At 49.3% G+C, this 15,655-nt stretch overlaps 1 protein-coding gene across 1 annotated transcript in view; it reads left to right on the forward strand.

The window, feature by feature from the left end:
- VAV3 (vav guanine nucleotide exchange factor 3) overlaps positions 1-15,655 on the forward strand; it is a 1,314,294-nt gene that overhangs the window by 1,295,993 nt on the left and 2,646 nt on the right. The window lies entirely within an intron of this gene.

Here is a 15,655-nt window from a genome sequence, read left to right on the forward strand (position 1 = left end):
GATTCCTCCTCTCCTTTCACAGTGCAGGGCAGAGACATCAGGCAAGCCACACGGGGTGGAGCCAGCATTGTAGAGGGAAGGCTCAGCCCGATTCAGGTCCCAGGTGCAACTCCTCCCTCCCATCTAGATGCAGATCTTTCTATTCACCACTGGGCTGCCCCAGCCTGCCTCCTGGAATCCCCCAGCCCTGTCACACACAAACCCAGACAAGGAATACACAACCCAGCAGAGGCAGACTCAAATGGTTAGGCAAGCAAATACCTGCTTTCTAAAAGTGGTATTTGCAAACACAGGATATTAAAATAAACTTTACTAAAAGATGTATTTTATTATTCTGAGTACAGGCATACTAAATTCGAATTTCTACCATGTTCCCTGAGTCAGTTGGGATTATATGGATGTAATAATCTTAACTGCCCATTCTGGCCTATGAGAACAGGTAGCCTTCCATAGTGAAAAACGAAAATGGTTGTAATTCACTACTAGAACATGCTACACACATCAGGGCATGTCCTACCTTATACTTACAGTGCACCCTGCCCTTGGGCCTACCATAGGGGTGTCTAATATGAAGCAAAGGGAAGGTTTAGGGACTGGCAAGTGGGTGCACTTGGGCAAGTCGACATGGCAGTGCTAGACTGCCCATAGGCCTTGCAATGGCAGGCCTGAGACACACTTTACAAGCTGCTTCTGTGGGTGGCACAACCAGTGCTGGAAGCCCACCAGCAGTATTTGATTTACAAGCCCTGGGCACACATGGTGCACTGTACTAGGGGCTGACAGATAAATCAAATAACCCAATCATGGAATCCAATCAGTATATCAATTTAACATAGGGAGCACTTTCACTGTGGCACTGATTAGCAGTGGCACAGTGCCCAAAGCATAAATCCAGCAAAAACATATCAAAACAGAGGAGGCAATCCGTCAAAAATGGAAGGGGGACTCACGCCAATGATGTCAGGTCTAACAGGTACACAGTAGTGGAACTTTACGTGAGTGGGCCAGTAGGCCTCACTCCAGTAACACAGGTAAAAAGGCACTTTACTGATCACCACTACCAAAACAGTATGCTGCCACCACCGCGCTCAAGCTACTTAATGGTTGGTAAGGGCAATAGCTTTACTACTTGTGAGAGTAAAGCTTTGGATGCCCGTCTCGGTCTAACATGACCGCAAAATCTGAGACAGGCTCTGGTCCTGGGGCACATGGATGATCCATGTTTGCCCATGATAAAAAGTCAGTACCAAGAATCCAGATATTGTTGCAACTGGGGCACTCAGGATAATGCCAGAAGTCCATCACTATGCATGAGAATTGTCCACCCCAACACCTCCCACTATAAGTCCCAAGCTCCTGTAAGGTCAAAAACACAGTTTCAATAATCTAGTCCTGTTCTCAAGCCCTTGTGGTTGTAGCACAACGCAGACAGGCAGACAGGAAAATGTATTAAGCAACACTAAGGCAGTCAGAAAGTCAAAACGCAGCTCAAAAAATATCCTTGAACCAACTTCTAACACTCAAGAAACAAAGACACCAGAACAACTAAAATCCAGTAAGGGGAACCTGAGATATGATTTTTTAAAATGTTAAGGCAAAAAAAGCCAACTAAAAGTAAAATATCAACCAAAAATCACTGTTCACCATTGACCGTCATGGAGGTGCAAATTAGGGCCAACTGTGATAGAGTGAAGGTTGGACATTCCATGCAGGTTGTTCTGGTCAAATTTTTACCTTCTGACTTTTTTATGGGTGTCAAAATTTTCCAGGAGGCGAATGTTAAAAGCTGTATCTTATGAAGTCCCTTCCAATCGGTTTTGGCAGGAAAAGATCTGAGTGGAAAATTCACCTTTCGCTGTCGATGAAGTCCTCTCGTAAGGCAGATGCATTTCATGCCTTCACCCGATCAAGCTTTCTAACTTCGGACAAATTCCAAACTTTTCAGACTTTGTGGGTTAGCTCCTCTTTACCACTTCTAAGGCTCCTAGGATCTCAGGGACATACCTTAAGGGGCAGGACACCCTCCAGCAGAGGGCATAGCAAGGTCCAGTTCTAACTGGTCCATGTGTCACTGCAGGAAAAAGCATCTTTCAGCTTGGTATATCCTGTAGCCACACAGGAGTCAAGCCAACTGATATTTGGAGTCCCCTTCTTATTCCTGGGTACAGTTTGAGTAGGCCCAGCACTTCAGGCATCTTCACATGTTACAGAAAGCAGGTCCAGTCTTCTTCTGTTTTACCACAGGGATAAAAAGTGTTACAAGAAGTTGGAATGAGTTGCTACTTTTCTTCAACTAACTAGCCAGGGGGTGGATTTGGGTCCTGGACAGTCCCTGACAAATGAGTAAAAATTTCACTAGTTCAAACCTTTCCACTTTTTCGGTACATCCTGTTTCCCTCAGTGCAACTTATTAGACAGTGCTACATTTTCACTAACATCCAACATGGCAAGGTCATTCTGTCCCTGGAGGGAACAGGTAGTATACCCAGGTGTGGGTTTAAGTGGAGTAGTGTGGCTCACTGGTTAGAGGCGGCAGACCCGAGAGCAGAGGACGGCCCGGGACCAGGGTTCGATTCCCGACGCGGCAGGTTTCTGGACCAGGGTCAGCGGACTCGATAATTCTCTCGCCTCGGTGCCCACTCTGATCAGCGATCACACTCGGCAACTCTGGGCACTAGCTTGCCTCATCTTCACTAACGGCCCCACCAGACCGCCGGGGATGCCTGGTCTCACCCTGGAGATACCCATTAAGGGACCATCTCTCAGGGAAGCCAGGAAGGGTTTCGCAGCGGTCGAAGCGCGGAGGTACCCCTTCGGGAGTGATTCCAGCGCTATATAAGCACATAATTAATTAATTAATTAAGGTGATGAGCAGTTTCTTCCTACTCAATACACTAAACTGGTTCTGCAGCCAGCTCTCCCTTCCACTGAAAGTAAACCAAGGACCCTAAAGTGTGTATTGAGATCCACAGCATTCAACCCTTCAGGCATCCCTTATCACTAAACTATACAAGAACAGGTCTTCCCCCTGGTTAAGTTAGTGAATGAATTTCATGGACACTCATAAACTTCCCTGCTTAGGTTTAGCTGGGTCACATTCCTCCTCCGAGCCATTCTGCCAGGCCCAAGCCACTGTCTCTGCTCTGAGAGAAGGAGTTCCCACCTCGATTAAAGCCATGTTGATAATCCAGTTACAGGCAGGTCAATGCTAATTAGCACAAAGGGGCTTTATACAGGGAAAGTATAACTTTGTAAAAGTAAATTTCCTGTATATTTATAAAAAATCCAACTCCACCTTTGGACTACATTTTTTATAAATATTAACAACAACGTAGGAACTGTCTTTGTAGCTTATACTACAATCGATAGGCACAATTAACATATGTTAGATCTGGGGGTCTCTAGTTGGCAGAGGTAGGTACCACTGTCCAAATAGGGACCCTTGCTTCTAGTCAGGGCAAGGAGATAACCCTCTGAGATAACCTTCGCTCACCCTCTAGGTAGCTTGGCGCGAGCAGTCTAGGCTAACCAGAGGCAATGCGTAAAGTATTTGTACCAACACTCACAGTAACACAGTGAAAACACCACAAACTGACTCCACAACAGTTTAGAAAAATAAAGGTATTTTTAATCTAAACTACACAAGACCAAAACGACAAAAATCCAACATACACAGTTCAAGAAGATGGTTTCAAAAAGAGTTCTTAAGGTTGCGTTAAAGTTCTTCAAGTTGCGGTTAAATAAACCACAGATGCGTGAAAAGTTCACAGTTGCGCCACGTTTACTCACAGTACCTTTAGTTGCAACAAAGTTCCAAAAGCAGAAGCTGGTGCGGTGGAAAACAAGCGATGCGTTGCTCCTGAGACCCTGGGGAGGCGATGCGACAGCCCCGCTGCAGCAGCGGGCGTGTTGCGACGAATCCGGTCTGTATGGGGAGGAAGGCCACTTGTATGGATTCCGGTGCGTAGGTTCTGTAGGAAGTCTGTTCTCGCAAAGGCACGATGCGACGATCTCGTAGGGGCTGCGACGATCTCCGGGGCGACGATGCGCGGTCCAGCGGGGATCCTCTCTCTCGCAGCTCCTCGATGCGTTGATTCTGCGACGACACTCGCAGCGACATGATGCGACCCGCAAGCAAGCGGTGCGGCGATCTTACCCAGCGACGACAGGCTCTGCGACGATACTCGCAGCGATGTTCGATTCTCCCGCACCGGTCTGGTGCGTCCCGCAAACGGAGGATGCGACGGCTCTGGCAGCGGCGTCAGGCGCTGCGACGATCTCGACCTCCGTAGCGGCGGGAAACTTCTCGCACTGTCGGGGATGCGCTCCGCAAGCGAGCGATGCGACACTTTTCAAGTTCAAAAGTCACTCAAGCTCAGTTTCAAGCTTCCCAGCTCAGGTACAACTTCCAGAGGCCCCACAACTGGATCAAGCACTCTAGGAAGGACAGAACTCTCTCAGCAGAGTTCAGGGAAGCTGGGGGTGAAGTCCTTTTGTTCCTGGGACTTCAAAACAGGGAGCCAGCTCTTCTCAGGCCCTTGGAGATTCCTTTCAAGACAGGGGACACAGCAAACAGCAAAGTCCTTCCCCTCTCCTTGGCAGCAAAGCAACAGGTCAATCCAGCAGAGCAACAGCAGGACAATCTTCCTTCTTCAGTTTCAGCTTTCTCCTTGGCAGAGGTTCCTTCTTGATTTCCAGGATGATCTAATTTTCTGTTGTCAGGGGTCCTGTACTTATACCCCTAAAGTATTTGTTCTCTTGGTGCATGTGGGCCCTGAGCCCGATCTAAACCAGTTCTGGGTGGATCCTGAGCACTTTGTTTTGCTGGCTGCATCTTTCCTTTCAGAGTGAGGGCAGGGTCCTCAGCCGCCCAGCAGGGGGGTGGAGCCAGCATTGTGGAAGGCAGGCACAGCCCTATTCAGCCCAGGTGCTAACTCCTCCCACCACTCCAGTTGCAACTGCAGTCATTCAGCCTAGTGCTGACTCATCCATCCTGCTGGGGAATTCCCCAGCCCCTGTCACTCACAAACCAGACAGTCAATACACAAACAGGCCCAGGCACACAGAAGGGTTAGACAAGAGAACAGCAACTTTCTAAAAGTGCTGTTCTCAAACACAGGATCTAAAAACAATCTTTCCTAAAAGATGTGTTATTAAATTCTGAGTTCAGGGATACTAGATACTTATGTCCTATCTTGTTCCTATGAGAAGAAATGCTGTTAACCACTGTAGCCAGCATCCCTCATGTTAACCTATGGAGCAAGATAGCCTTACCATAGTGAAAAACGAGAATGGCTGTAATTCACTACCAGAACATGTGACCTGCACCAGTACATGCTCTACCTTTCACATACACTGCACCCTGCCCAGGGGGGTACCTTGGGCCTTCCATAGGGGTGGCTGATGTGCACGAAAAGGGAAGGGTTAGGCCTGATCAGTGGGGACACTGACCGGGAGGACATGGCAGTTCTAAACTGCCCATAGGCACTGCAGTGGCAGGCCTGAGACACCATTTTAGAGCTGCTCCTGTGGGTGGCACAATCAGTGCTGCAGGCCCACTAGTAGCATTTGTCATCACCAGCCCTGGCACACCCAGTGCACTTTACTAGGGACTTCATGGTGATACAAATATGCCAAACATGTATATTCAATCAGAATAACAATTTACACAGGGAGCACTTACACTCTGGCACTGATCAGCAGTGGCAGAGTGTCCAAAACATCTAAACCAGCAAAAACGAAATCCAGCACAGCATCAAAAATACCGGAGGTAGAGTAAAAAAAATAGGGGAAACCACGCCAAAGATGCCAGGTCTAACACGTGTCCCCTCCAGCTGAAAGTGGGGAGAACTACCCACCCTCTTGGGAGTTCTCTTCACTAAGGCGGAAAAACCTGGACAGACCATCAGCGTTGGCGTGTTCTGTACAAGGGCGGTGTTCCACCGTAAAGTCCATTCCCAGTAGGGAGATGGACCACCTCAACAGCTTTGGATTCTCACCCCTCATCTGCATTAACCATCTGGGGGGCCTGTGGTCGGTCTGAACACGGAAGTGAGTCCCAAACAGGTAGGGCCTCAACTTTTTCAGAGCCCAGACCACAGCAAATGCTTCTCTCTCAATCGCACTCCACCTCTGTTCCCTGGGGAGTAGTCTCCTGCTAATGAAGGCTACCGGCTGGTCTCCTCCCTCCTCAGTGATTTGTGAGAGTACTGCTCCCACACCATGCTCTGAAGCGTCTGTCTGAACTATGAACTCACTGGAAAAGTCAGGTGCCTTAAGCACCGGCGCTGTGCACATAGCAGTTTTCAGGGTTTCAAAAGCAGTTTGGCAGGCGTCAGTCCAGTCAACTCTTTTGGGTAACTTCTTGGAAGTGAGTTCTGTCAAGGGGGGAACAATGGTGCCATATCCCTTGACAAACCGTCGGTAATACCCGGTGAGTCCTAAGAAGGCCCTCACCTCTGTCTGGGTCTTGGGGGGCTCCCAAGCCAGAATGGTATCAATCTTGGCCTGTAGGGGCGCCACCTGGCCGCTCCCCACCTGGTGTCCCAAATACACCACAGATCCCTGCCCTATCTGGCACTTGCTGGCCTTGATAGTGAGGCCTGCCCTTTGCAGAGCCTTCAACACTTCGCAGAGGTGTTGCAGGTGTTCCTCCCACGTGGAGCTGAACACAGCAATGTCATCCAGGTATGCGGCGCTGAATTCCTCCAGCCCGGTCAGTACCTGGTTAACCAGCCTCTGGAATGTGGCAGGGGCATTCTTCAACCCAAAGGGCATGACACGGAACTGGAAGTGCCCCTCTGGCGTTGAAAATGCAGACCTCTCTTTGGCCCCGTCGGTTAAGGCAATCTGCCAGTACTCCGAAGTCAAATCAAATGTACTGAGGTACTGGGCAGCTCCCAACCGATCCACGAGCTCATCAGCTCTGGGGATGGGGTGTGCGTCAGTCTTCGTGACCGCATTGAGCCCACGGTAGTCCACGCAAAACCGGAGTTCTGGAGGGCCACCGGGGGTAGCAGCTTTCTTGGGCACCAAGACCACTGGGCTAGCCCAGGGGCTGCTGGAGGGCTCAATCACCCCTAGCGCCAACATCTTGGAAACCTCTTCCTTGATGCTGGCCCTGACCTTGTCAGCTACCCTGTAAAATTTCTGATTCACAGGCAGACTGTCTCCAGTGTCCACATCATGGGCGCACCAGTTGGTGACTCCTGGGGTCAGGGAGAACAGGGAGGAGAACTGACCCAACACTTGGCGACAGTCACTCTGCTGTTCTGGGGTCAGGGTGGGTGAGAGGACCACACCATCCACTGACCCATCTTGCTCCTTAACTGCCAGGAGGTCAGGGAGAGGATCACTATCCTCTTCCATTCCTGCATCTGTAGCCAGGAGCATGGTAACTTCAGACCTCTTAAAGTATGGTTTGAGGCGGTTCACATGCAAGACTCTCAGGGGCTGCCTGGGAGTCTTCAGGTTAACCAGGTAGGTTTCCTCACTCTTCCTTTCCACCACCTCATATGGCCCAGTCCACTTGTCTTGGAGCGCACAAGGCTCCACTGGCGCCATCACCCACACTTCCTGCCCAGGTTGAAATTCGACCAGAGTGGTATTCTGGTCGTACCATCTTTTCATTTCTTCCTGACTTGCTTCCAGGTTCGCCTGAGCGAGCTTCCTGAAGCGTTGTGTCTGGTTGCGGATGGCCAGCACATAGCTGAACACATCCTGGGGGGTTTTCCCACGGGACTTTTCCCAACCCTCCTTCACCAGTGAGAGAGGTCCTCTAACAGGGTGGCCATACAGGAGTTCAAAGGGACTGAACCCTAAGGACTTCTGAGGCACCTCCCTGTAGGCAAACAACAGGCATGGTAACAAGACATCCCACTTGCATCTCATGGGCTCCGCTAGGCCCATTATCATACCTTTTAGGGTCCGGTTGAACCTTTCAACCAACCCATTTCCTTGAGGGTGGTAAGGAGTGGTGAACTTATAAGTTACCTCACACTCCTCCCACAGAGACTTCATGTACTTAGAGATGAAGTTGGTACCCCGGTCGGAGACCACCTCTCTGGGGAACCCCACACGGGAGAAGATCCCCATCAATGCACGGCCCACCACGGGTGCTGTGATTGTCCTGAGAGGGACTGCCTCCGGGTACCGAGTGGCATGGTCCACCAAGACCAGGATGAACCTGTTGCCTAAGGCCGTCTTGGGGTCCAGGGGCCCTACGATGTCTATGCCCACCCACTCGAAAGGGGTGCTCACCACTGGGAAGGGCTGAAGGGGGGCCTTCAGCTTCATTCCAGTCTTGCCACTGGCTTGACAGGTTTGGCAAGATCTGCAAAAGGAACCAACGTGCTTTCTCATCTGGGGCCAGTGAAAGTGGGAGACAAGCCGGTTTAGGGTCTTGTCTTGCCCCAGATGTCCTGCAAGAGGCACGTCATGAGCCAGACCCATTAGGAAGTTTCTGAAGCGCTCGGGTACCACCAGCACACGGGCTGCACCGGGCTCAGCAAACTTAGGCTCACTATACAACAAGTCATCTTCCCAGTAGATAAAGTGATCTCGGGCTGCTCCACCTGCTGCCTGGTCTACAGCCTGTTGCCGCAGACCCTCGAGGGAAGGGCATTCTTTCTGCGCCTGGCAGAATTCCTCCCTGGAGGGACCACCTTCTTGCTGCCAATGGGTCAGCTCAGGCAATTCTCCCAGTTCGGCTACCTGTTCCCTTGTAGGTTCCAGGGCATCCCCCTCGGGTTCTGCTTCCTCCTGGACCGTGGGAACGGCTGGGGCTGGTTTCCCGCGCCCTCTGCCTCTTCCTCTCCTGGCAGGTCTCTGGGCCACTGTTTCAGGCTCCAGTTCTGCTGAATCACCCTTACTGGCTGCCATAGCACGCGTGGTCACACAGATCCACGCAGGCAGACCCAACATCTCCAAGTGAGTTCTGTGTTCTACATCCTTCCATGGAGAGCTCTCCAGGTCGTTGCCTAACAGACAGTCTACAGGCAAGGCATCACTGACAACTACCTCCAAAAGACCAGAGACCCCTCCCCATTCAAAGGGAACCTTCGCCAGCTTGCAGAGGCGCACTGAGCTGGCAGCTGCCACTACAGGGCGGAGTACACCAGGGATGATTTGGTCTTCAGACACCCACTGACACCTCACGGATGTCACGCTGGCTCCTGTGTCTCTCAGAGCCTCAATCTCCCTCCCATTGATGGTCACCTTCTGCCCATATTTCTTAGTGTTAGAGGGCAGTAAGGTTTCCTGGACCATCTCTTGGTCTCCTAGAGAGACAAGGGTCATGACTGCTAGCTCCCCCCAATCACTAGAAACCAAATCCCCTCCCAAAGCTACACTAGTTAACGCTGGGGCGGGGGCACCAGTGGGTGCTTGCTTCTTCTTGGGACATTTTGGAGCTATGTGGCCCACCTCATTGCAGTGATAGCAGGTAGGTGGGCCCCTATTGTCTTTATTGTCCCGCCTGCCCTTAGAGGGCCATGGCTGTTTAGGTTTGGGGGGTTGGGATTCCTTTCCCTGTGAACTATTTTGGGGCCCTTCTGAGAACTCCTTTTGATTACCCTTGTCCCCCCCACTCTTCTGCTGGGGACCCTGCCCACCTTTGGCTGTGGTACCCACAATTCCTCTGTGGACCCTGGTACTGGTCCAGCGGTCCGCCTCCTTAGCAAGCTCAATGGGGTCTGTCAGCTTGCTGTCTAAGAGATGCTGGTGCAGCTCTGGAACACAAAGACTACTCAAGTGCTCCCAACTGATTAAATGCAACAACCCCTTAAAATCAGTTACTTTACTGCCCTTCATCCAACCTTCCAGTGCACGCGAGTACAAATTCACACACTCCATCCAAGTCTCAGACTCTTTCTTCTTGGAGTTCCTAAACTGCAGTCTGTACTGCTCTGGGGTAAGGCCATACCTGAGACATAAGGCCTCCTTCATATTGGGGTAGGTCATGGCACCTGCTAATTCTAAGGGCTCTAGAGCACTCCTCCCAGAAGCCTCAAAATGTTTCCACAGGCCCGCCCCCCGATGCTGATCAGGCACACCATTCATCTTCAATGCAATTTCATACGAAGTGAACCAGGCATAAATATCCTCACCCCTATGGTAATTCTGTACCAGGTCCTTGGGAATATATACTTTACCCCCATGCACTGGCTGTGCGCTGCCACCATTTGAACTGGCATCCACCTTCCTGGCTTCAAGATCCAGTTCTTTCATGCTCAACTCATGAGCCAAAAGCAATTTCTTTTCCTCTAGGGCACGAGCCTCTCTCTTGTCTTCCGCTGCCCTTTCTTTCTCCAATTCCAATTGCCTCAGTTTCATTTTCATGACTTCCAAGTCATACTCTCTTACTCTCTGATTTTCTTGTAACTCTTCTGGGGAGAGGCCCCTACCGGAGTGGTTGCTGCCAGCTCCTGAGCCTACTCTGCCCACTGGCAGATCTTTCACTTGAAAACCATTTTCTACATCCACATCATCTTCTCCCTCTTGTGCCTCCCAATGGGCCTTCAAGATTTTCTGCAGCTCCTCCTTTCTGTAGGCGCTCTTTATGGGGCACTCAAACTCAAGGCAGAATTTCCTAAGTTGCTCAACTTTGTATGAATACAAATCTCCAATGGCAAACTCCATCTCTACTTCTGCCTCTTTACTGGGTGCCTTCCCATGCACAGACATGATGTGTTGAAGAGTTACTCAAAAATAGAATCAAAAATCAAAAACCAGTAGTATGCGGTGGCGTAGTGGTCTGCACTCACTAGTGATGTACACCAATTACTGTGGGTCAAGTACAAATACAAGTTCAAATCCCACCGCCTGACCACCAATGTTAGATCTGGGGGTCTCTAGTTGGCAGAGGTAGGTACCACTGTCCAAATAGGGACCCTTGCTTCTAGTCAGGGCAAGGAGATAACCCTCTGAGATAACCTTCGCTCACCCTCTAGGTAGCTTGGTGCGAGCAGTCTAGGCTAACCAGAGGCAATGCGTAAAGTATTTGTACCAACACTCACAGTAACACAGTGAAAACACCACAAACTGACTCCACAACAGTTTAGAAAAATAAAGGTATTTTTAATCTAAACTACACAAGACCAAAACGACAAAAATCCAACATACACAGTTCAAGAAGATAGTTTCAAAAAGAGTTCTTAAGGTTGCGTTAAAGTTCTTCAAGTTGCGGTTAAATAAACCACAGATGCGTGAAAAGTTCACAGTTGCGCCACGTTTACTCACAGTACCTTTAGTTGCAACAAATTTCCAAAAGCAGAAGCTGGTGCGGTGGAAAACAAGCGATGCGTTGCTCCTGAGACCCTGGGGAGGCGATGCGACAGCCCCGCTGCAGCAGCGGGCGTGTTGCGACGAATCCGGTCTGTATGGGGAGGAAGGCCACTTGTATGGATTCCGGTGCGTAGGTTCTGTAGGAAGTCTGTTCTCGCAAAGGCACGATGCGACGATCTCATAGGGGCTGCGACGATCTCTGGGGCGACGATGCGCGGTCCAGCGGGGATCCTCTCTCTCGCAGCTCCTCGATGCGTTGATTCTGCGACGACACTCGCAGCGACATGATGCGACCCGCAAGCAAGCGGTGCGGCGATCTCACCCAGCGACGACAGGCTCTGCGACGATACTCGCAGCGATGTTCGATTCTCCCGCACCGGTCTGGTGCGTCCCGCAAACGGAGGATGCGACGGCTCTGGCAGCGGCGTCAGGCGCTGCGACGATCTCGACCTCCGTAGCGGCGGGAAACTTCTCGCACTGTCGGGGATGCGCTCCGCAAGCGAGCGATGCGACACTTTTCAAGTTCAAAAGTCACTCAAGCTCAGTTTCAAGCTTCCCAGCTCAGGTACAACTTCCAGAGGCCCCACAACTGGATCAAGCACTCTAGGAAGGACAGAACTCTCTCAGCAGAGTTCAGGGAAGCTGGGGGTGAAGTCCTTTTGTTCCTGGGACTTCAAAACAGGGAGCCAGCTCTTCTCAGGCCCTTGGAGATTCCTTTCAAGACAGGGGACACAGCAAACAGCAAAGTCCTTCCCCTCTCCTTGGCAGCAAAGCAACAGGTCAGTCCAGCAGAGCAACAGCAGGACAATCTTCCTTCTTCAGTTTCAGCTTTCTCCTTGGCAGAGGTTCCTTCTTGATTTCCAGGATGATCTAATTTTCTGTTGTCAGGGGTCCTGTACTTATACCCCTAAAGTATTTGTTCTCTTGGTGCATGTGGGCCCTGAGCCCGGTCTAAACCAGTTCTGGGTGGATCCTGAGCACTTTGTTTTGCTGGCTGCATCTTTCCTTTCAGAGTGAGGGCAGGGTCCTCAGCCGCCCAGCAGGGGGGTGGAGCCAGCATTGTGGAAGGCAAGCACAGCCCTATTCAGCCCAGGTGCTAACTCCTCCCACCACTCCAGTTGCAACTGCAGTCATTCAGCCTAGTGCTGCCTCATCCATCCTGCTGGGGAATTCCCCAGCCCCTGTCACTCACAAACCAGACAGTCAATACACAAACAGGCCCAGGCACACAGAAGGGTTAGACAAGAGAACAGCAACTTTCTAAAAGTGCTGTTCTCAAACACAGGATCTAAAAACAATCTTTCCTAAAAGATGTGTTATTAAATTCTGAGTTCAGGGATACTAGATACTTATGTCCTATCTTGTTCCTATGAGAAGAAATGCTGTTAACCACTGTAGCCAGCATACCTCATGTTAACCTATGGAGCAAGATAGCCTTACCATAGTGAAAAACGAGAATGGCTGTAATTCACTACCAGAACATGTGACCTGCACCAGTACATGCTCTACCTTTCACATACACTGCACCCTGCCCAGGGGGGTACCTTGGGCCTTCCATAGGGGTGGCTGATGTGCACGAAAAGGGAAGGGTTAGGCCTGATCAGTGTGGACACTGACCAGGAGGACATGGCAGTTCTAAACTGCCCATAGGCACTGCAGTGGCAGGCCTGAGACACCATTTTAGAGCTGCTCCTGTGGGTGGCACAATCAGTGCTGCAGGCCCACTAGTAGCATTTGTCATCACCAGCCCTGGCACACCCAGTGCACTTTACTAGGGACTTCATGGTGATACAAATATGCCAAACATGTATATTCAATCAGAATAACAATTTACACAGGGAGCACTTACACTCTGGCACTGATCAGCAGTGGCAGAGTGTCCAAAACATCTAAACCAGCAAAAACGAAATCCAGCACAGCATCAAAAATACCGGAGGTAGAGGCAAAAAGATAGGGGAAACCACGCCAAAGATGCCAGGTCTAACAACATATTAATTGTAATTTGTTTTTTCGTATCAGGCCCAGCTGCAGCTCTAACAGCGAAAATAGTTTTTGGGTGCCTGTCACTATAGTAACATGGAAACATTACATTTGTATATGTTCCATTTTTAAATACCGAGTACCCTACATTGTGGGCTACAAGGCCCAATTAAGGATGATTTAGTTGGGTTTCCCTTCTGTCAAACGTTTTATTTTGACAGGCCTGCCGTCAGGTTTAAAAGCTGCCGGAGACAAGCTACGCATGTAGGCCTGAAGCCATGTTTTCCTTGGCAGCCTGGTGAATGACACACTAGATGTTGTAGTCTATAAGTAACATTTAACGTTGTATTCTACTGGTGTATTTTCTTACAGCATATCTTATCGCCTTACTAGAAAGTTAAATATGTCAAATGGGGATTGCCCAATTTTACCATGTTTGATGGATCAGAGCACATTCACTGGGTCTGGACAGCTGTACCCCAGTATGCAGGGTTTAAATACCAGCAGCATTAGTTCGCAAAAAATGGGAATGACAATGCAAAAAGTGCCACTTTTTCACATTAATGTTGATGAGATTTGTGCTTTGGGCATAATTTAAACAAGGTTATGTTGTTGCTTGTTATCTGTTGATGTGCACAAGTAACCCATACTTAAAAGGAGGTCTTGATGGGACAACCACTGACTTTGAACGTAAGTTGGTCTCACAGTGTTCATTAGCTGATAGTCACGTATAGAAGCACAATCGACTTTTCCGCTGTTAGTTTCTGAGGGCCTCCCTGAGAGTTGTTGTGCAGTAACAGGACATTTGCTAAAAATGGTTGGATCTCGCATCGGTCTCCCTCCTCTTTTAAGAGAAGAGTGAAAAGAATCTTCCCCTGCTGTCAGAGAAAAAGACTTCATGCAACAGCCTTCAGCTGCAATGCAGGCATCAGTGATGACCTGCTTTAGGTCAGACTCACTGATGTTTCTCCTGTCCAGAACACCATGTAATCCATGCACTTCCAGGCTGGAAAAGTCCATGAGTGGGTTCCACATGCTGGAGAAAATGTGTCAGAATGTAGGGGCACTTTTTTTTCCGAGGGTCTACAAAACAGATCTCACCAAGAGGATCTGCCATCCCTATTCTTTTCTCTCAAAGCATCTCCCGTCATGGAGGTGAGAGGTACTTTGTGGAAAATCCATCAGCCCATCAGCAAACCCTTGACTTGGCAAGTCAGTCATGGCTGGGGCTGCAGAGTTTGCATGTATTCTATTTATGGTACTCTATGTAGTTTCTTTATTGTAAGAACCCCTATTTCTGAATGCATTACAGCTCATTGCGCTATGATGTAGACTTCAGTAGCATTCTAATGTTATGTGTGGAGCACCAGTGGCTCTGGCTAGATCTCCACTTATAATTGGCATGTTCTTCATGACTACTGGTATTATTTTACCAAAGTTATAAATACATGCCTGTGTTTAAGACGTCTGTGAATGAATAAAGCAGACTTGTAGAGCGCATAGCTACTCCCACAGGAGTGTCCCAGCACTAAAGGTCAAGTTCCCAGAAGCAGACTCATAAAAAGCAACGAAACAGAAGTTCTGTCTTGGATGGCTTCTGTTGAAGTGGGAGAGAATGCCATAGCTTAGAGGCGAGGAATAAATGGGTGCAGGAAGTTTGAGAAGTGCCTAGCCCATAGAAGCTAATTTCAGTAGATTTAATAAAAGACGGGCTGCCGAGTTCTGAACCCACTGGAGCCACATCAGCCTGGACTGGGAAACTCCCAACTAGAGGACATTCAATAGTCTAGCAGAGAGATCACCAAGGCACAGTCTTCTGGGGGGTGTAAGGTAGCAAACAGATTATATTTTTGAGAGATTTAAGGATCCCAAGCACTTGCTTGCCAAGCTTGTTAATTGGCTTTCGAAGGCGAGATGTTCATCAAACCACATGCCTAGAGTCTTAACTGTAGGCTTAGGCAAAGTAAAATAACCTAGATTCACTGGCCACCAGTCAGGTGACCAGATCGAAGGCTGCTTACTGAGAATGAAGACCTCAGTCTTACCTGCGTTCAGTTTCAGGCAGTTGAAGTCCGTCCATTGAGCTACTTCAGATAGTCGATCCCTCAAGGAGGCAGCCGCTGTGGCGGAATTCTGCGACAGAGTGACACTGTCCAGTCTATCACATAATTTCAGGGTCCTGATGCTCCTATGATTCACTGTTTCCATTTCCTATCTAAAAGTTACAAAATTAAAAGAAAATATAATTTGGAACATGACAATTTAGCAGGCTCCAGCAATAATCCCCAATGCTTACATTGGCAGGACTGAGTAATATCCAAGCGAGTATTATTTATACCTAGCGAGACAAGCATATACTTGTCAAACAATATAATCCAAGCTGTATTTTCGT

Source organism: Lissotriton helveticus, chromosome 1_2 (genome assembly GCF_964261635.1).
Source record: "Lissotriton helveticus chromosome 1_2, aLisHel1.1, whole genome shotgun sequence".
Lineage (NCBI taxonomy): Eukaryota > Metazoa > Chordata > Amphibia > Caudata > Salamandridae > Lissotriton > Lissotriton helveticus.